Source organism: Harpegnathos saltator, unplaced genomic scaffold, assembly GCF_003227715.2.
Source record: "Harpegnathos saltator strain DR-91 unplaced genomic scaffold, Hsal_v8.6 scaffold295, whole genome shotgun sequence".
Taxonomy (NCBI): domain Eukaryota; kingdom Metazoa; phylum Arthropoda; class Insecta; order Hymenoptera; family Formicidae; genus Harpegnathos; species Harpegnathos saltator.
Window position 1 is genome coordinate 2,116,734 of NW_020230089.1, and position 20,875 is coordinate 2,137,608.

At 49.8% G+C, this 20,875-nt stretch overlaps 1 protein-coding gene across 4 annotated transcripts in view; it reads right to left on the reverse strand.

Annotated features, from left to right (window-relative positions):
• Positions 1 to 20,875, reverse strand: part of Con (leucine rich repeat protein connectin) — a 231,222-nt gene that overhangs the window by 127,269 nt on the left and 83,078 nt on the right. Inside the window, exon 1 of one of the 4 annotated variants that reach the window (XM_025299895.1) lies at positions 4,000 to 4,020. The exons of the other annotated variants lie outside the window; for them this stretch is intronic. The gene's annotated coding sequence lies outside the window, so the exon portion shown is untranslated. Of the gene's footprint in view, positions 1 to 3,999; positions 4,021 to 20,875 lie in introns of those variants that run through there. 4 annotated transcript variants of the gene reach the window in all.

Genomic DNA, 20,875 nt, shown 5'->3' on the forward strand with positions numbered 1-20,875 from the left:
TAAAAGTTTCGAGTTTGAAGAGTGAAAACGGGGGCGGGAACGAGGGAGGGAGGGAGGGACAGGGGGAAGTGGGACGAAAACTGCCGAAAACTGTCGGAAGAAAATCGTGCTAGAGAGAAGGAAAGTTCATGCCACGTGCGATCGCTTAGGTGACGAAACGACGGCTTCGAGAGGAGGGTTGCAGCGGGGGAAAGTCGTTTTCCTCGGCGAAGGAATTAACTTTCGTAGCGCGGCGACGGCAAAGCGAGAAGCTCGTCGGGAGGCGAGCACACGACTTATTAACGGAGTTCGCGCTCGCGCGAACAAGCCTCCGCGTCCCCCCCCCCCTCCCCCGCGACAATAAAGGGCGAGTGTGTGACCGCAAGCGACGAACGTTCTCTCTCGGCGTTGACCAACGGCGCCGCCGTTGGCGAAACAGAAGCGGCGAGAGGAATGCGCCGGCGACGAGCGAGCGGTGATTAAAGTTATCGACCGTAATGAGGAGCGGGTCTCGCGAGTTAACGACTGCCGTGAGCCGTATCTTTCGCTGTCGTCGTCATCCTCGTCGTCGCCGCCGTCGTCGTCGCGACACGAGAACTTCCGGCGGGGAAGGAGGCGAATTTCGCGCCGCGAACGACCTCACGATCGTCGATCTTCCGGCCCGCCATTTATCTTCCCCTCCTCCTGCCGGCGCGAGAAAACGCGCGCACGCGACTGATCGATGACGCGAGCTCGCGGTTTTTCCGCCGATCAGTGAATTTCGCAGCTTTATACGCCGCTTCCGTCAACATCGCCGCGCCGTCACGTCTCCTCGAGGGCACGGATGGGTGTCACTTTTCAGATTAATGATCCCTCGTGCACACGCGCGCGCGCGCGCGCGCGCGCGCGTCGACACGCTTTATTTTGTTATTAGCGTCGTTCTTTCTTTTTCCGTTTTCTTTCTTCTCTTCTCTTCACCGACGACAATCTCGCCTTTCCCGACTCAGGAAAGCCGCCTTCCGTCGAGAGATGGAGATGAAAAGGGCGATGGAGGAGGCAGAGGGGAAGATAAATTCTACAGTGAAAAGATAAATCGAAAACGGAGAAATCAAGATTCCTTCGCATCTTCTCCCATTTTAGAGGAGATTTTTTATCCTCCCTTCCTCTCTCTCTCTCTCTCTCTCTCTCTCTCTCTCTTCAAGCCGAAGAAGACGTGGAAGTAAAATTCCTTTGCGCATTTCCGATTTTCCCTCTTTCTCTCCTCTTTTCTACATAACTCTTGTATTTTATACGGAGTCCGTTTTTTCCTCTTTCCCAACCTGAGGACTTCAAGTCCGTCCTACGTATTTGGATATTGTCGGGATGGCGCTTCGAGAATACAGCTTCCGTTCGCACAAGCGCCGTAGCGCGAGAAAGCAGTCGTCCTCTCGGTATATATACGCGCATCCCGGTGACTTTATGACGACCAACGGGCGGGAGGAAGGGTAGAGGGGGGCGGGAGAGGGACGCGACAATGGGGTCGACGTCATTACGGAAATATTTCTTCGGCGGTTTCGCCGTTCTCTGTCGGTGTGACTCGGCTCGACCCGACTTGAGTGAAGCTCCGGCTTCGACCGCGAGAACGCTGCGGTCTCCTCTCCCTGCCGGAATTGCCCGGACGACGACGATACGGCGCCGCGAACGGGTGCTTTAAGCCGCGGAGATCGGCCCTCATGAATATTCAGCCGGCAGTCGAATTAGTTGGTCGGCCGTTAGTTCCGTCGGCGTTAACGCGATACGTGCGAACGCGACGCGACTAACGGCGCTCCGACGACGACGCCTACGCCGTTGTCGACGCTAGGGAGAGATCAATTCAGCTGCTGGCCGATATTGCAGACCGCGATTTCGCGGAAACGTCGCCATGCGTCTGTCACTGCCTTCGGAGTCGCCGATTTCTCCGCGCTGGACGCGCCGCATATTTCGCAGGGAGCCACGCGCTCTCCCTCCCGCGTCGCTGCGAACTCGATATTCGGACACCAGAGAGTAAAAGAGAGAGAGAGAGAGAGAGAGCCATGTTGAAAAGAAAGAGATAATAATTCGAGCAGCGACAAATCGCGAACATGATGATCGTCGTCGGAACGGTCGGCGGGTCATTTTTTTATTTATCAACGATCCCTCGCAAACGTCACACGAGCACGCCGAACGCATCCGATATTCTGCACGGGGGAATTTGTTTTTCGTGGGAATCCCGGGGAAAAACAAATTCTCCTGTTGGATATCGAATGCGCGTTTCGTGAATCATTAAAATGGAATGTCTCGACTATTCCGATGGCGGAAGCGATGTCTCGACATTTCGCGTATAAAAATATCGAAGGTGAGATCATCGAAAAAACAAGCGCTTGTTCTCTCAATTCTTTACGATTTTTCGTATTCATATGTCGCGACGTATCGTGATAGAGTAATCACACAAGCGACATTTCGGCGACATGTGTCAACGATAAGTGACAAGCGAGACCAAGCGACTGAGAAATTCACGAGACCGACGCGAAGAATCGGTTCTTCGTTCGCGTTGCCAGACGCCCCAATTTCGCCGTCTATATGCAGCTGTCCAGCTCTAACGAAAAAAAATAAACAGATTGAAAATATTCCTTTTTTGTGGATATATTACCCGAAAAGTTAATTTTTACGAACTCACTTGCAGTTCTACTCCTTTTCTTTTTAGAAGACTCCTCAGAAATTTTTCAATTATCTAACCTGGCAATCCTACTCGGGACGTAGTTACGAGGATAAATAAGCGATACATTCGCAATAGTCGCGGACTCGCCCGCTCGTCGTCGAGTCGAGAAGGCGTACGAAACGGAATGCGGCGTTCTCCGACTGGCGGCCGTTCAAATGAGGCTCTTTTTGCTCGCTGGCATGCACGAAATTGCCATACGGCTTATTACCGTGTTACACCCTTCAATCGCGAAGTTGGCCGTCGTAAAAGCGCCGCGGCACGAGAGAGAACCGCCGCCGCGCTTCTCAGGACAATAAGAAAAGACGATAGTTTCGCGGACGACGACGACGTCGCCGTCGAGGACAGCGACGAAAGCGACGGATAGAACGTCCGTTCGGGCATTAAATGGCCGTTCTCGTTAACTCGAAGTCGAGTCGAGTGGAGTTCGAATTTCAGCCCCCTCGTAGCGCGAATAGGGAAGGGCTAATTATCATTTTAAGAAGGAAGGATAGAATCAGAGGCTCTTCCTGGTGGCGCTGAAATATCTTCGTGACGTGTCGAAAATAAAATCGCCGAGTAGAGTCCGGAATTCAGCCCCCTCGTAGCGAATTTTTATCAAAAAGAATAACAAAATCAACTTTCCCTCTGATCGCGTCGCGATGTATTTTCGACGTGTATCGTCGAAACTCTCTCTGTCAGTCGTTTAACGGGCGCATCGGGCAACGTAACCTGCGCGCATTAATAACATTTATCGCGCTGTAATAACAGTTGGTAGATTTAAAAATTTCGGGTTAAGCAAACGTACGGGGACGCGCGTTCATGCTCGTCCCATTCGTCCGCTCGGCCGCGCATGTACGCGCACGTCGCGTAAGTCCTTAACTTAATGGTAGTTGTACAAAGTGGCGGAAGAGGAAGAGAAAAATTACGCGGATGTCGGTTGTGCATGGTGTATCTGTTTAGTTTACTGCGAAAACGTAAAATCGCGAAATATATAGCGAGGACGGGCGCGGGCGCGGGAGCACGCGAGTTGTTATCCCATCCGTTAAAAATGTAACGTATAGTATATATCGCACCGAGCCGACGCGGTAAAAAATGCAAGTCTCTGTAACGAAAAAAATATACTTGCGCCCCGCGTAACGAACGCATCGTTGCATATTTCACGCTCGCAAAACTGACACTGCCGGTAGAGAATAAGAGAGAGAGAGAGAGAGAGAGAGAGAGAGAGAGAGAGAGAGAGAGAGGGAAAGAGACAGCAATGCCACAGATTAAACGTGGTTTCGCAGTTTTGCATATACACGCGCGATTTCCATTAAACGCTTTAAGCGAAATTCTTTCTCCGTACTTACGGGAGTGCGGAATTTTTTTGAAACGCAACTTCTGCATTTGTCCCAACCATTCGCCGCGGCCTGACGCACACAGCGAACACCGGTGAACCCGCGATGGTCGGGGCGAACAGGAAGAACGGCGGGAGGGAGGGAGGGAGAGGAAGGGACTGAGGGTCTCTTTTGAGCGGAGTTGTAGAAAACAGCGAATGGAGAGAGGTCGTTTAATGAATTCACGTCGACGAGAATCCGCGTGTTCGCGCGGAGCGTGAATTTTGACGAGGGATTTTCGTCCGCCGCGGAAATCGAAATCTTCCGGACGCAACACGAACGACGAACGCGGTTTTCTCCATTGTCGATCGCCAAATTCACATGGAATATCATCGCGCTCGATCCATAAATCCACACTATCGTGAACACATTGACCGCCACGCCGATCTCCACTGATTATTTCAATGCTCATGTTTGAGACTCGCCGGAAATATGGTAAATAAATACGAGACTCGCGATGCATGTATTTATTAGCTGATTTCATTTTTAGGATTTATATATTTATATATGTATATATATATATATATATATATATATGTATATACCTCTATATTTCTATTTATAAATATCGATTGTCTTGTTGCAATATATATTTGATATATATTACACAAAAAAAAATATATATATGTATGTTGTACATAAAATATATTAAATTTATTTTGTTTTCATTCATCATACGCAATTACGTTTACTGATATGTGATTACGTTTCTACGTGAATTAATGAGATTATAGCATCGGTCACCATGGAAATCTGCGTGTTAATCGAATAATCACCACCACCATCACCACCAATTCTCGTCTGACGCGATATTACAGCCCGCACGAATTCGGAAACGCTGGCGGAGCAGCCGGACGCGTTTCCGGCGTGCAACGTGAAAAGGGCAAAGCTAGGGGCTCCTACTCTCGCACGCCCGCGTTAATCGCACGAATTGGATCTCCCGTCGTACGTATCGGTGATAACGCGCTCGGTGTAACACGTGGCGGGCATTGTTCGCACAGCGCACGGCCGCTCCAAGACCACGCGTCGTCTAAGTTCGTGTCTCGCGCGTCTCGTCTCGTGTCGCAGCCGAGCCGGCTCGGGTGACGCATTTAGATTGATGGCGAAAGGGGAACTACTGCGAGAAGTGATAGCCGCGCGCACGCGCGCGCGAGGGTGGTCGAATGTTAATTGCCTGCATAATTAATGCCATTACCCGCGCCCGACCGCGAAGCCGCGCGCGTGTACGCGAGCGAGCGCATCCGCGGTTTGTATCCAGAATTCGTGCGGAATTTCTCTGTACGCACTCGCGCTGTACGCGGATTTTATTACGACATATATAATGTGCGTGCAAAAAGTACACACACCCGCGCGTGCGCGCGCGTAGTCGTTGAAGCGGGACCCGCCTCGGGGTCGGAGTCTTTGATTAACTTGTTAATAGAGCGAATTTCCGTGAATTGACAAAACGAAGTGACTAAATGACAGACGGAACAAAATAATTCCGCGCGGTGTACCTCGCGGCGGTTGGGAAAATGGATGGAGCGAGAGGGTGACGTCGCGTGCGCGCGCAATTCGCAGGGAAAAATACCTCGTAATTTCCTAGAAACAATTAACGCATTGCATTAATTGCGTATGGCTCGTTCGTTCGTTCGTTCGTTCGTTCATTCGCCCGCTTTCACCCTCCTCCTCGCGAGTCGATGTTGTATTGTTAACCTGTCGCGCGCGCGCGCGCGCGCGCATACGCGCACGTTGGTCGGTCGATCCTCATTATTTTTCGTCGTCATCTTTTTCCGCTCGTCACACGAAGGGGACGATAATGAAAAATAGTGAGTCGAAAATAGGAACCGCTTCTTGTCGCTGCTGACTACGGCAACGACAACAACGTCGTTTATTAATTGAACTCAGGTGAGAACCCGTTCTCACCTAATTACGTCAGCTTCGTATTTACCCGGCCACGCTGAAGAAATTCTCTCGTGATGCCACGAATCTGTCGATGTCGCTGCATATTTAACTATGTTTTCCCGTGCGATAGCCGACACGTTATCAAACCTAATCAAACGCGACGCTTGTCTTATCCTCGCGATGTAATCAAGACGAGAGAGAGAGAGAGAGAGAGAGAGAGAGAGAGAGAGAGAGAAAGAGAGAGAGAGAGAGAAAGAGAGAGAGAGAAAAAGAGGGAGAGAAGGAAAGAGAGAAAAAGACAAACATCAGGGTGTTCACCAGGTGACACGAAGAAACGACACTTTAATCCTGTTACGCTCGACGTGTTTGCGATTTTATTCTGGCCTCTGCCCATCCGTGCGGGCTCTTCTATCGGGCGACAGCGTCGTACATTTTTATTCCGAGGCGCGACGCATGTTTAACGACCGCGTCATCACGTCCGACATGCGCGGGGCAACCCCCGTCGTTAGAGTGGCGCACCTGTCCTCGAGTCGCGCGACCACGCGGAGAGACACGTAGACGCAATGGCTGTTTTTAAACTTGTCTCTGTCTGCCTCTCTCCGTTCTCCCCTTCACGCCTCCCTCTCTCTCTCTCTCTCTCTCTCTATCTCTCTCTGTCCCCTGTTCTGGCTAGGGGGATGATTCGCGGGGCATCGATTACATCGCGCGTTGCGACCCCTGTCACGCATCGCTCTCACCGCGCGTTTCAGCCCGTTTCCCGCCCTTCCGGGTCCGCGCGCGATTCTGGCTTCGCATCCGCTCGCGCAATTCTCCTCCCGTCCTCTTGACCCCCTGCCCCCACCCGATCTTCGCGAGTTCACGTACCGTGATATATGCGCTTTGTGCTTTTTAATTCTCTTTACTTCTCCTCCTCCTCCTCCTCCTCCTTCTCCTCCTCATCCTTTTTCAGCGCTTGCGGTTACGTACGCGCCACGGGGGTCATTAGCGCGAATCAACTTCCGCGAGAACCGCCGGCGGCTCGCGAAAGAAGGTACCAATTTGCGGACATAAAGCGTTCATTAGCGACCCTTGGACGACAGGGGGCGGCGGGAAGGAGAGGGAGGACAAGGGAGGACACAATGCGGCCGGGGTATCGAGAGGAGCCCTCACACGAACAGGCGCCGAAAACGGATGTGTCACGTGTTTACGTGGCGCGCGCACACGAACCGGATATTATCGGCGGAACGGGAGTCTCGTCGATCGCGTGACCGTTCGGCGGTTTACTGCTTTATTATGTGCGCGGAGTAACGCGAGTAACGAGCGCTCGGGAAGGCCCCAACGACTTGCCGCTCAGATCATTTGGAGGGAACGCGGATGTCGCGCGCGCGTGGACAGAAATAGAGAGGGACAGCAGAAGAATTCGCGAAATCATTCTATAGGACCCTCTCGCTATCTCTCGATCACGTTTATTCTTTTCTTTTTTTTCTTTTTGGAAGACATCGAAGCGACGGATCCCGAATTAACACGTGTAAGAGTAACGTACAGGATGTATAAATAACATGGGAGTCCTCCGTATAGACATGACCTTCCTTCTTTTGTTTATTTGCATACACACTAAGAGCCGAACGAACAGACGAGCAGTTCGAGGTAGTAAACACAAAAAACAATAGATAGCATAACGATAATATAATTCAGACGCCCGTCGGTGGAAGTCGAGCGGGATACGGAGACGCACTCCGACTGCCAGAACACCTTCGAGTCAGGCTTTTGCGCAATTACCTCTTGCGATAATTGATTAAAAATGGCGGTCCGAATGGATATATGCACTTTCGAACCGCTAGCGAGCAGTCGGAGATCTCCAAGGGAAAGCGCACCGAGGAAATCACCAACGTATCCCAGCCTAAAGTTCACCATCTAGCACCAAGAGGTACAATGGACATCGAGGGTAAGCGCGCGAGATGTCCCTCTCAGCTGCTGGCTCAGATCATTTAGGTCATACCGGACCCACCCGGGAAAACGCACGGCGATCCGAGTGAGCAAGAAAATGTATGACTAACTGCCTACCTCTATCGCGACATCGTGATTTTATGATCCGCGTCTCTATCTTCCAAACGTAAACACATCGTTTTCCCCACTATTGACCTCACTATGGTCGTTATTGTTTTTCAACGCTCCGAATGCCATTTCGGATTTTCATATGCAATACTCGCACGTTGGTCGGTCGATCCTCATTATTTTTCGTCGTCATCTTTTTCCGCTCGTCACACGAAGGGGACGATAATGAAAAATAGCGAGTCGAAAATAGGAACCGCTTCTTGTCGCTGCTGACTACGGCAACGACAACAACGTCGTTTATTAATTGAACTCAGGTGAGAACCCGTTCTCACCTAATTACGTCAGCTTCGTATTTACCCGGCCACGCTGAAGAAATTCTCTCGTGATGCCACGAATCTGTCGATGTCGCTGCATATCGTACGATATGAATGGCTAGGTATTAGAAGCAAGAATAGATTCAATATTTTCATTACAATTGTGCGCTCTTCTTCAAAGGTATACACAACAACAGATCGACGGTATCCTTTAGAAAGGAAAAAGAGAAAGGGGCGAACAGAGCAAAGAAAAAGAAAAGAAAAAGAATATTTGTCTCACACACGCGATTCTGACAAAAATGCTTTTGCTTTAAAAGTATTTCGAAATTGTCGTACTTGGACGACATACTTGGTAAGACAGCGGTTGACTCTAGATCGAAAATCTACTCGTATAATTCTCAGGAATACAGTTTTTTTCTTTCTTTTTTTAAGATAGGGCATCGCTTTTCCTTAAAATGTCAAGTGTTTGCGGATAAACGTGTAAGATGCTCAGGTGAATATTAAATTTTACTTCGAAGGAATATCGATCTGACGGTTCTTAAATTACATTGATTGGGGATAAAAATTAAGTTTTGCTTGTTTAAAAGCACTTCGGAGCTGCTAATAAATTCATAAGATACCTTGCTCAATGAAAAAGCATCTGACGTTTTGTCATGAGAATATTAATTTATTGGATTTTAATTTACATCAATTAAGGAAGGTGTGTTACTATTTTAAAAACACTTTGGAACTATTAAAAAATGTACAAGACCTTTTATTAAATAAAAAGGAAATCTATCTATCGTGGCTTCGTGAAAATATCGACGTTCAAATTGAAATAGTACAAAACGAAGTGCTTTTTGAAAGATATGTAAGATCCACAATTTGAAAGCTACTTTTTCTCTGTAAAAATATCGGGGCAACGGATTCTATATTGTATAATTATGAACAACAACAAGGAGTTGCCTCATTTAAAACCGCTTTAGAGCAGAAAATTCTCCGACCAATCTACTGCATCTTCGTCGAAACACCGGAGCGACTGATTTTTAATTACACCGATCGTGGACATGCCCCCTCCCCCGTCCCTATCTTTCTTCCTTCCTCTGTGAAGCTCCTAGCGAATAATAAAACTTCGTTGTTCCGACAACACGGGATAAACTTCGCCCTAACAACACCTCGGACGTAACTCCGAAAATTCCCTTAATTTTCCGTAAGTATTACGCGAGTCTTCTAATTTACCTCTGCCCGCGCCCCTTTCCCCATCTTTGTTCCACGCCAGCCGTATCGGCTGAAATAATAACGCGCAAGCCCCGACGGCCGCATCTTGGAATCTCCCGCGGGATCATCGCGGCAGATCCTCAATTAATTCGAAGGACCTCTGCAAACTACGTGGTGACGAGGAAATATTCCGTCGTCGGGGGCCAACACACGGCCTCACGCAGGACCCGGTGTGTTGCATTGTGTCGTAAAGGACAATGGCCAATACGTTTTCAAACGTGTCGGCCGTGCGAGAAGGAAACGCCGTGTACAATCCCGGCGCGCTCACGAGCTCCGCAAAGGGTTAATATTAACGAACGGCGAGCGGCGGCGACGGCGGCGGCGGCGGCGGCGGCGGGCGGAGAATGCGCTTTACATTAATCTCGCGCACTCGTCCGTATTTCACGTAATCCGGGTATTATCCGGCCGGCGTGATGAACTATCCGGGGGCCTTTAATACCCGGCCGGCTGCGACCAGCCGTCCCGGAAAAGCGCTTCTCGACGAGTCGCGCGCCACTGCAGCGCCGCTCGTTGACGGTCTTCTCGGACGACGACGACGACGACGACGACGACGACGACGACGACGACGGCAGCGACGAGGACGATGGAAGCTGCGATCTGCCGCAATCCTTCGACCAATAAGTATGTACGACAGGTGTCCCTTACGTGCCGTACGTGATCCTACCGCCGTAACCCGGTCTCCGCGCGTATCTCCCGGCACCACCGCCAGTCTCGCGGAGGATCCGGGATCCAAGATCGATAACTCGCCCGCCGAATTGGCGACATGAGTAGTTTCTTGTCTCTTTCTATCATTCTCGCTCGCTTGCTCACTCGCGAGCGAGCGACGCAGAGAGCGACGCAGAGTGCTCCTGACAAGGAGATTTCGCGGACGCGAGAGGATCTCTCGTTTTGCCTTTTTCGCCGTCGCTCCGCGAAATTTCGGATACGACGTACGAGACGTCGAGCGACGCAGAAAACCGTTTACTAAGCGATTCTCGCTCGCTCCTGCGTTCTCCCTGCGGGCTAAAAATCCGCGGTCTTCTTGCGCGCTTTTCTTTTTTCTTTCTCTCTCTCTCTCTCTCTCTCTCTCTCTCTCTCTCTCTCTCTCCCCCCCACTCCCCGTGCAACTTTTATTCGCCCTGTGCGGGCCCGCGGTCGCGTTCGCGTAATGTTTCGATATTTCTCGCCGTTATCGTCCTACGCGGTGTGCCCTCAGGTGATTTTTCTTATTAGAGATCATACGGTCGCGCACGTAGGATATTTTCCGGATAGACTCCTTGCTTCTCTCTGCCTCCTCCTCTCTTTCTCTTTCTCCCTTTCTCCCTCTAGCGAAAATTCAGGTTTCCTGGGGCACAGCACGGCGCGACGTGGCCAGAAGGAGAGAGCCGTGAGAGGAGATTGAGCGGCCACTTCGGCTTTTATAGTCGGACAGCTTCGACGGGCCAATCCAGGATGATGCAAGATGCGGCTCGTGGCGAGCGCTTCTTGCGGAATGGAATTCGTAAGGTATACTGGGAGAAAGGACGAGGGTGACTTACCGGACTCGGAGACGCGATCGGATCCTAACTCAGTCGAACGATTGAATTGGTAACGGCGCCGTGAGAGTAACACAGCTCCACCGAACCCACATTGCGACTCGGTCTCTAACGAGTCTGTTTCCCCGTGGGGAGAGAGAAAGAAAAGTGGAAAGATAGACGAAAGGAAAGACGAAAAGTAATTAAGAGGAAGGACGCGATTCGGTCGCACCTCGACGCGCTCGAGACGTCTCGGCGACTATCATCGCTGGCTTTCATGCAAGCGGTAACAAACTTGCGGATATGAATAGTAATTTTTTTACCATAAGAGGAATTGCAATTTTTCGCATGGGGCCAAAACCCAGATATGCCCTCGATGATTTCGACGGTAATTAGAAATTGTGACGAGCGGAGGGACTTTTGAATGAAAGAGTGAATTTCGGACACGAATCGACCGACTGATCGAGAGAAAGACAATGGGGGTGGGAAGGGGATAAATTCGAGCGAGATACGCCCGCTGCATTTTTTTTAACGATATTTCCTCGGGCCACGCGACCGACAGCAGCGAATTTCTACGGATTGGTAAAGCGCGGCACGCGGGAGCCGCGGAAAAGGATTTTCCCGAAATCGCGGAACGTGACCGATTTGATTGCAAAAAGCGCGAATCCATTTAAGACCCACCATTTGTCTCGCCCGAGAACCTAGGGAGAGAGACAGACAGAGAGAGAGAGAGAGAGAGAGAGCATACTTCTCTCTCCTCCTTTACCTCTCTCTGTCTCGTCTGTACATAACATATATATATTGTCAATTCAATCCTGTCAGTTTAACACCGAAGTGCTCTCTCTCTCTCTCTCTCTCTCTCTCTCTCTCTCTCTCTCTCTCTCTCTCTCTCTCTCGCTGGAACGGCGGCGGCGGAGGCAGCACACACAAGCGCGGTTATAAATCACGCGAGATGCGAGTGCCATTTCGAATTCCTGCGTACGTTCCGACGACCCTTTGTCGCCGTATAATTCATACTCAGTTAGGCATTACGCATTACGCGCGTTACACCGTACATTACACCTAACGTCAAACGACACTCCGAGCGATAATATTTCGAGGATCGTCGGGCCCAACTTAACCCTTTGCACAGCAAGCCCGCCATATGGCGGGCGAGGTGAAAAATACGTTCAGGATCGTGCAATATTGACTACCAATGATATCTTGGGGTTTTTTGGGTCGCTGATCACGAATCTGAGCTCCAAATTTGTAATCAGCGACTGAAAAATCGTCGAGGCTGAGATTCATCAAAATTGAACTACTTTTATACGTGCCGCATTTGCGTGCCGTTTGGAGCACAAAGAGTAAAAGTTTCTTTGCCACGTGAAGGACTAATCCTGCATTCATAACGCATATGGGGTGTACCGATGCGCCATTCGTATACACTCTGCGCGCCTGCGGAAACCCAGCCGCGTATTCGCGGCCTCACACTTGGGACGTTCGTTACATTTACACGATCCGGATCTCGTTGCCGGCGATATGACGACGAGAACGGAGCCGATCGATTCCGCGACGGAAAGAGAAATACATCGGAGCCGCAGAACAGAATTTCTTCTCGCGTCTGTCAAGTTCGCTTTTTCGAGAAGTTTGAATGTCGGAGAATCGATATCTTCTACGTCAAGTATAGTCACGGAAGCTATTTCATTTTCGGACTTGTACATTCTAATAACGGAGACAATAATTGAATAAAATTATAATAATAATAGCGATAATGATAATAATAGCACTAATCATTTTAAATATCTTAGTGATATGTTCTGAGCTAATATTTTATCTCAAAAGTAACGGAGAATGGTATTTTAATAGCAACAATTTTTCGCGTCTGGACCGAAATATTCCGCGAGGAATTTTTTTATCAAAATAACTGATATATATATATATATATATATATATGATATATATATGAAGTTTGTTCTCTGTTTACGAGACGAGGATAATCGACAAATTTTGCGGCAAACTTGTTGAGTCTCGTCTTGAATTCTGCCGCGGATATCATGGATCGCATTTGCAACGAGGCTCAACCGCTAGATTTACATTGCAAAATAGCGCAACGGAAGGACGCGACACGTGCTCGCGCGCTTGTTCAATCCGCGAATTTCCTCCAACGATAATCGCAGCTGAATACAAACGCGCTCGGGCGGAACGGCGCGGGTGGACGGTCCGCTTGTCCGCGCCAGGAAATTAACTCGATTGTTAACCCACATTCACGCACCCGATATGACCGATAGCGGCCGCGATCGCAGATACTGTCGTACCGGTTTCGGCGAGTTATAGTCTCGCCACGATGATACGGTGACGCACGAATTTGAATCAATCAGCCGTGCGCGAAACCGTGCGTGAGCGTCATTCACGCGACATATTCGCCATCAGTTTCCTTTTTTACTTCGACGATCTGTATCGAATGATCTATCGTTACTCTCTAAATTTTCCGGAGGGGAATCACTCTATCGAAGCGAGCTGCGATCGTTCGGAGCGATAACGCAGATGTCGCAGTTCAGATTTACAAGAGTGAATGTTTCATTCAAATTTAGAGATACAAATTATCATAATATAATTAATAATAATTAACAATATTATTCAAATTAATAGTAACGATAATAACGACGCGTGATGAAACAATAATAATAGTTAATAATAATAATAATAACTTTTCTGTACGAGCGAAATTTTCCATCGATTAGAGTGAATCTGCTTCTCCGGCGGATTCACCCTTCAATTCCAAACGAAAATATTCCCCGCGACGATTCAGAACGAGATATTCGCTCTATCTACATGAGCGAAGAAAGTCATTGAACTTCAGGTGACTCGGCCGTCACTTTACTTTGCGAGTGGAACTTCATTCTAAGAAATTCAGAGAGCAATTATCCCGAAGAGAGTAATTTCGTCGTTCGTTTTCTCGAACAGAGAAGGTGTTCTTTCCTGTTTTCCTTCACTTCTTTTTTTTTCGGAAAATCCCTCGTTTTCGAACGTTAATTATTCGCGAGTTGCAAGTACCTCGATAACTTGGTCGAGGAAAAATCGATTTGAAAATGCGCTCAGAGGAAGATTCAAAGTGTCCGCACCGCCGGAAAAGCGTTTTCTCGTTAAGCTGTCATACGAGCGGCTCGATAATCCGGGATTTCAGGCGTTGATTTCCACGGAAAGCCGAAAGATTTGCGAATGAAAAGTGCACCTGGTGATTTCGCGGCAGCGGCGGCGACGGTCTGTATACTGGCCGAGCAAGCGAGCTGTCGTCGTGCGCGTTTCATGAAATATTCAAGTCATTAGTCGAGTAGAGAGCGTGCTCGTCGTGCGCGGAGAGTCGTAAGTTTTTCGTGGTAAATCAAAGTCCTTTACGATGCGCTTTCTTTTTCTCTCCATCTCGTCTCCTCCTCTCTCTCTCCTTTTCTCTCCTCCTTAGCTAGCTTACTCGTTCGCCCGACAGCAGCAGACAGCTCGACGACTTGCTTTACATTGTTTGTTCGCCGGAAGAGGGTAGCTTAAAAAGGCACGAGCGCGATACGATCATCGGTAAACGCATGCAAATAACGACACGCTCGCTGAATTAACCGCGGAGAGTTCCTGAGGAGAGTCGACGAACGACTCGATATTTCAATCCGCGGACTTTATCGCGCTATCGCCGCGACGTTTACGACGCTATCGTCCAGATTGCGAATAACATCGCGATACCGTGTAACTTCAGTCGTATACACGACAACCTCAAGAAACGTTACGTCCCGAGTACGGAAAATTGCCGGGAGCATTTTATCAATGAAAAATTGCAGAGCGCAGTTCCCTCTTTTACGTATCTCTCTCTCTCTCTCTCTCTCTCTCTCTTTCTCTCTCTCCATCCTGTTTCTTATTACCTTTTTTCAATGAATAATCAAAGTATCAACATCTGGAAATATCTCGGCAACTCATCCGGGAGTGAGTTTCTTGATCCCGATGGATAACATCATCGTGGAAAACGCAAGGAGATCCAGAAAATCGCCGCGACTAGCAAATGCGACAAGGCGCGACGAGACGCTACGAGACGAAACGAAACGAGACGAGACGAGACGAGACGAGACGAGACGAGACACAGCGATTCCGTATGGAAATTCGTTCGCTAATCCGACCCGGATAACACTCGCGTACCGTTCGCGTGCGGCGGTTATCGAGCTCCATTTCGCGACGCGACAATCTACCTTGTCGAGCGAATAAGAGGATTATTACTCTTCCTCCGTGTTACTCCTTCCGAGACGCGAGAACGAAGGAGGAAACGAAAACGCGACTGATCTGTATATATGTGTACGTGTGTACAGATACAGTATGTATGTGTGTGTATCTCTTCTCCTGTCGCTCTCTTGCTCTCTCTTGCTCGAATACGAGAAACGCACAATTTCCGCTCTTCCGCGCGCGGCACGTAGCTTATCTTTCCGCTCGCGATGGCACGTGACTCGCGACGTTAAGCGCGATCCGGAGGTGCCTCCTCCATCTCTCTCTCTCTCTCTCTCTCTCTCTCTCTCTCTCTCTCTCTCTCTCTCTCTCTCCTCCGCCACCTCCCGACACAGGGGGTAACGCACAGACTCGTAGTTGTAAAGCGCGAGATAACGTTCCCGCGACGATATAAATTCTCATTATTGGCCGCGCTTTTTCTCATCTCTGCCGTCGCGCAGGAGTCGCGAGAGTCGCTTTTTCCGCGGCGGCGCGCACCTCCTGTGGGGCTCTCTCCTCCTCCTCCTCCTCCTCCTCCTTCTCCCCCTTCCCTTCCTCTACCACCTCCTCCTTTAGCCGGGTTATGGGAAATTATGCGGCGAACTTTCGGTTAGCCGGTAGTCGAAACGTGAGCGGGTGGAGATGGGGGTGGAGGTGGGTAGTCGCGCGATATCGGGAGCGCACTTCCGGTATAAATCGTTTCCAGCGTTTACGACGCGTCTGAAAAAGCGCGTCGCGTGTGCCGAATAATTCGCTATCGGAGCCCGCTGTGTTTCGCGGTAAAATCTCACCACGGGAACGCGAAAAACGCCGGCGGTTGTTGCGAGCGTGCGTCACATGCCGGCCGCTCTCTGTATCGAGCGAGACACACGGCTATCACGCGACTATATTGCCGCGTCCACCTGAACGAGAATAGTGGCCCCGAATACATATAGTTGTCCGTCGAACGTGGAAACTGAGGTACAGATGCGTTTACCGAAGATTAATCCCCTGTGTGTAGAGCTGACGAGTTCTCCTCGTGATAGGTTTGATGAAATGATGAGAATATTTAATAAGTGAACATAAAATTAACTTAATAAGAATAAAAATAAGTGCACTTGATAGGGAGAAGAATGAACAAGTAAGCCTGATAAGAAAAATAAGTAAACTTGATGCGGTTACAGCGACAAGCGTTTGCATTATAAAAGAATATTTTTCCTTGCTTTTGTCAGTGCTCTTTCTCTCAAATCACTAACCCTTCCTCCCAAAAATTCATATCATTTCACGTCGCGATTCTTCGAAAACACAGTTTTGAAAAATCCCGCTTTTTTTTCTCCCGTGGCTCACCGCCACGTGCGAAAATTAAAGTTACCCCCGAATTGAATTTTCCTACTCTTTTGAATATAATTTAATATGATAATAATTTCTTTTAATAAAATTAATAATTTAATAAAATAATAATTTCTTTTGATATAATTATGTATAAGTTTTTAATATATTTTTTTTTAATATAACGGAGAGAGCGACGACAGGCACACCATGAGAACTAAGTAACCGACGCGCTTCGGATATCCACGAAGCGATGCACCGTCTGTACGAAGCTCATCATCCCCTAATTACCCGAAGCAGCGTAGTACTAAAGTTTTTATCACTCATACGTTAAGTCGGGCAGTTTGACGCGGGATTATCCGCATACCATCCGCGCCAACCACGAACGTCTTAAAATGAGAGTCCACCGCTATCGTCGTCGTCGTCCTACCATTACCCCTACCTCTCGCGGGCCCTCGCGTATTCAGGGCGGCGTACTGGAGACGACTTTGACCGCGGCTGTGTCCTCGGGCTGTCTGTCTTCTAAAAGGGCCACAGAATATGGCGGCCAGGCGGATGTATGCAACGCAGCGGCGGGCCGTAGCATGAATTTGTGCAAACAGGGTTACACACGGAAACGACAAGAGGGAACGGGGAAGACTACGATGGCGGTAGCGGCGGAACGAAGAGGCCGAGAGGGGGCCGAGAGGGTTGAAGAGGCGGGGGTGAGAGAGTGAGAGAGGAAGGCAGAAAGAGAGACAGAGAACAAGGAGGAGGGAGTGTAAAACGTGTGTATCTTGGCGGCAGGCGGCCGGGCTGACGCAGGGGGTTGTTAAATTAAACAAGGGCCTAAAGGGCCACCCCTAATTTACGTAGCGCGCTAATTCAGCCCTCTTCCGTCTCTACCTTAGCCTGGGCCCTCCCCCTCCTTGCTAGGCTGTACCGTCGTCCCGTCCCTCTTGCCGCCCTTCGTGCTCCTCGTTTAAGCGAGTATCATCGTCCGCTTACTCGCTCGCTCACGTAGACTCTCTCGGTGTTGCGGATTTCCGCGGGTAAAATCCCTTATCCTCTGCCGCCGCGCGCGGCGGAGGATCTTTTCCCGGATTGGATAATGCGATTGTTTACCCTCCGCTGCGCTTCCGCGTCAGTCTCCATCGAAAAACGGTTCCGAGACAATGAGATTGCAACGAATAAGAGCCAACGAAGATTTGTACCGCGAGCGAGGCGCGCGCGCGTCTTTCATCGTTCCGCCCCTGCCTCATCGCCTTTTTTAATATCGCGACTAATGTCTTTGAACAATGAATCACGGTGGCGCATGTACAAGGGATTAAACCGTGAAGGATGAATCGTGATTGAGCATCATGGATATTAAAAGGAAAGAGGAAATTGTCAAGTATAATATTAAATAGATAATCAAGACGTATCGCGCTTTTCCTCTATCTCTCTCCGTTTCTCCTTCTCGAGTGAGATTTCAGATTTGATTTACTAAGCAGAGGGAAAGAGAGAGACTTGAAAATGAAATTTGCGTGCACACATGTACAAACAAAAACACATTCGAGTCAAGGAAGTGGTCGGGATATCGATTAGTAATGGTCGCTTCCCTGCCCCCCGCCCCCTGCTGTGTCTCTCGGAACTTGCCGTTGAAACTGATTTCGATTTCAACACGGTTTGACAAATACGACAAACTTCCCATGCTGACTCGATAGATCAGCCGACAGACGGACAGACGAGCGTACAAGCAGGCGGGCGGGTGTCGATTCCGTTGTACACATGTATACGTTATTACACGTTCCGGCTTGTTAGATTGCAGCCGGGCCGATATTAAGTTTGGCATCGACTGTCAATCGACGGGGCAGGCGAGCGTAAGCTCGCGATAGAGAGAGAGAGAGAGGGAAAGAAGGAGGAGAAGGAAGTAACGGAGTGAGAGAGAGAGAGAGAGAGAGAGAGAGAGAGAGAGACGAGAGATAGGAATACTTGGAAATTCCGTCGTGTTGTGCTCTAGCACCCATCCATCCATCCATCCATCCATCTATCCATCCATCCATCTATCCATCCATCCCTCCATCTATCCATCCACCTATCCATCCATCCATAGCCCCCTTTTTCACATCGGCATGATCGGCCGGGCCCTCTTTTCCTCTCTCTCCCTCTCTCCCTCTTCCCTTCTTTCTCCCCCTCCGAGTGGTAATATCGATTCCGTGGAAGGGAACGTAAAGGCGATTCGTTCGTCTTCTCGCGTTGCAGCAGTTTTTCTTCGCGACGACGACAATGACGAGGACGAGTTTGCATGCCGAGTCGCTCGTAAACTCGCGCAGCCATGATTCTTCCGCGACAGCCTTTTTTTCTCCCTCTCCCTCTCTCTCTCTCTCTCTCCCTCTCTCTCTCTCTCTCTCTCTCTCTCTCTCAGATTACTGGATTGACTGAGTATCAGAAAATAAGCGCGGTGGAAAATAGCGAGTGAGTTTCGTAAGCGAGGGAAAGAGAGAAAGGAGAGAGAAACAGACATAGAGAGAGAGAGAGAGAGAGAGAGAGAGAGAGAGAGAGAGAAAACGACTCACTTTCCGTGAAGGAACGTAGCCGGAGGTGTCTTTCGAGAAATTACTTTAAATCGATAGTCCTTATTTCCTGAGATTTTTCCGCGATCCGGCCCGAGTCGCGCCTAGAGCCGAGCCGGAAATGAAATTTTCGAAACGAGAGGAATTCAAATGAGACGTGAGCGCCCGACGCCGCGGGTCCTCTTTAATCAACGCGTATTCACGACGCGGCGGGCGCATGAGAGAGAGAGAGAGAGAGAGAGAGAGAGAGAGAGAGAGAGAGAGCAGTCAGACGATCGATCGACCGATCCGCCGATCGATAGACAGATAAATTTCCGCGCGTACCGCTCGCGTGTAATTTCGCGTCGACATGCGGAGAGACGGGCCGACCGTTGAAACGTTCGCATATGTCGACACGATCTCCCCCGACGCGGAGAAATCCGCGGGGCATCTATCCGCCGTGATTTTTCGTAACAGGAGGAAGGCGAGGTGGAGGAACAGAAACCCGTGAGATAAACCCGCTCTTGGCATTGGCGTGCCGTCTCGAATATCGCGGACGGCTGTAACGCTCGGTGACGTCGGTGTGCGTCAGGCTGCTCCGTAAACTCCTCCCGACAACGAAACCGCCTCTTCCTCGCGTAATAAATATCGATGTTGTTTCTCCTTAACGTCAATTCGCATCCCGCCCGCGCGCCTGGCGGGCCCTTCAAGCGCTGCGCGCGCTTCCACCGCCGCGTCTTCGCTTCTCGCGGACGTCACATCGAGTATCCGGCTAAACGGACGCTCGCGCGCACGCCAGCCGTCAGCCAGCCAGCCAGCCAGTCAGCCAGCCGTCGCTTCGCAGGGAATCGAATCTCGTCCGAAACTAATTTTGTGCCTTTGTTGAGGAAGCGATGGAGAGAGAAAGAGAGAGAGAGAGAGAGAGAGAGACGACCAAAGCGCAAGAGAGAAGCAGGAGAGGGCAGGGAGATCCAAAAAGGGGCCTCCGGAGAAGAGGGAGGGATCTCGAGATTTCCGATAGTATTGAAATCCGTCGAAGCGAAAAGCAAATTATGTGAACTCCCCTCCCGCTCCTCTGACCCCTACCAGGCTGCGCCCTCTCGCTCTTTCTCTCTTTCGGCAGTTCTCCGCATCTCTGTCTACCGTTCCCGCGGCTAGAGGAAGCGGCGGCAGGTCCTTTGATGTTTTCGCTGCCGAAACAGGGTGGCCCGCACGCTCGCGGGGGGTGCGCGCTCTCGAGGACGAGAGCGATCCTCGCGCATGATATCGGCGGGAACCCTAAGCGCACGCGCGCGTGCTCCTTTCTTGCCATCGAGACGCCAAATTATTAAGTCGACTACGAGAGAGCCGGGTCGGAGCCTCAATGGGAGCAACGAGCATCAATGGGGAGACTGGGGGGGGGGGGCCCAGGAAGTGGTTCGGGCGCGATTACGGGTGAAACGAAGAACTGACGTCGCGCGGGCGGCGCGCGTCGTCCTTTTACGCGCGAATCGTCCCCGACGGGGAGACGGGGAGAAACTTGATTCGAAGCTCTCTGTATGTACTTTAGTCGAGCTCTTCTCGATAATTAAAGGGGGACCGGCAAGTTTCGAGGAGGACAGCAATATAAGAATGATGATAACGAGAGTGAGTAATAAGAGTTAACAATAGTAAGGGGGATACTAAGGTGAGTGAGACAAAGTATTGTAGTAAAATAATATAAGAGTAAAAAGATAGATAGACGATAAGAATAACAAAATAATATAAGAGCCAGAAGAGAAACTTCGAGGAAATTCGAGAGAAGCTAAACGACTCGGGTCTTCGACTTTTCGCCCGACGACGTTCAACTATTAAT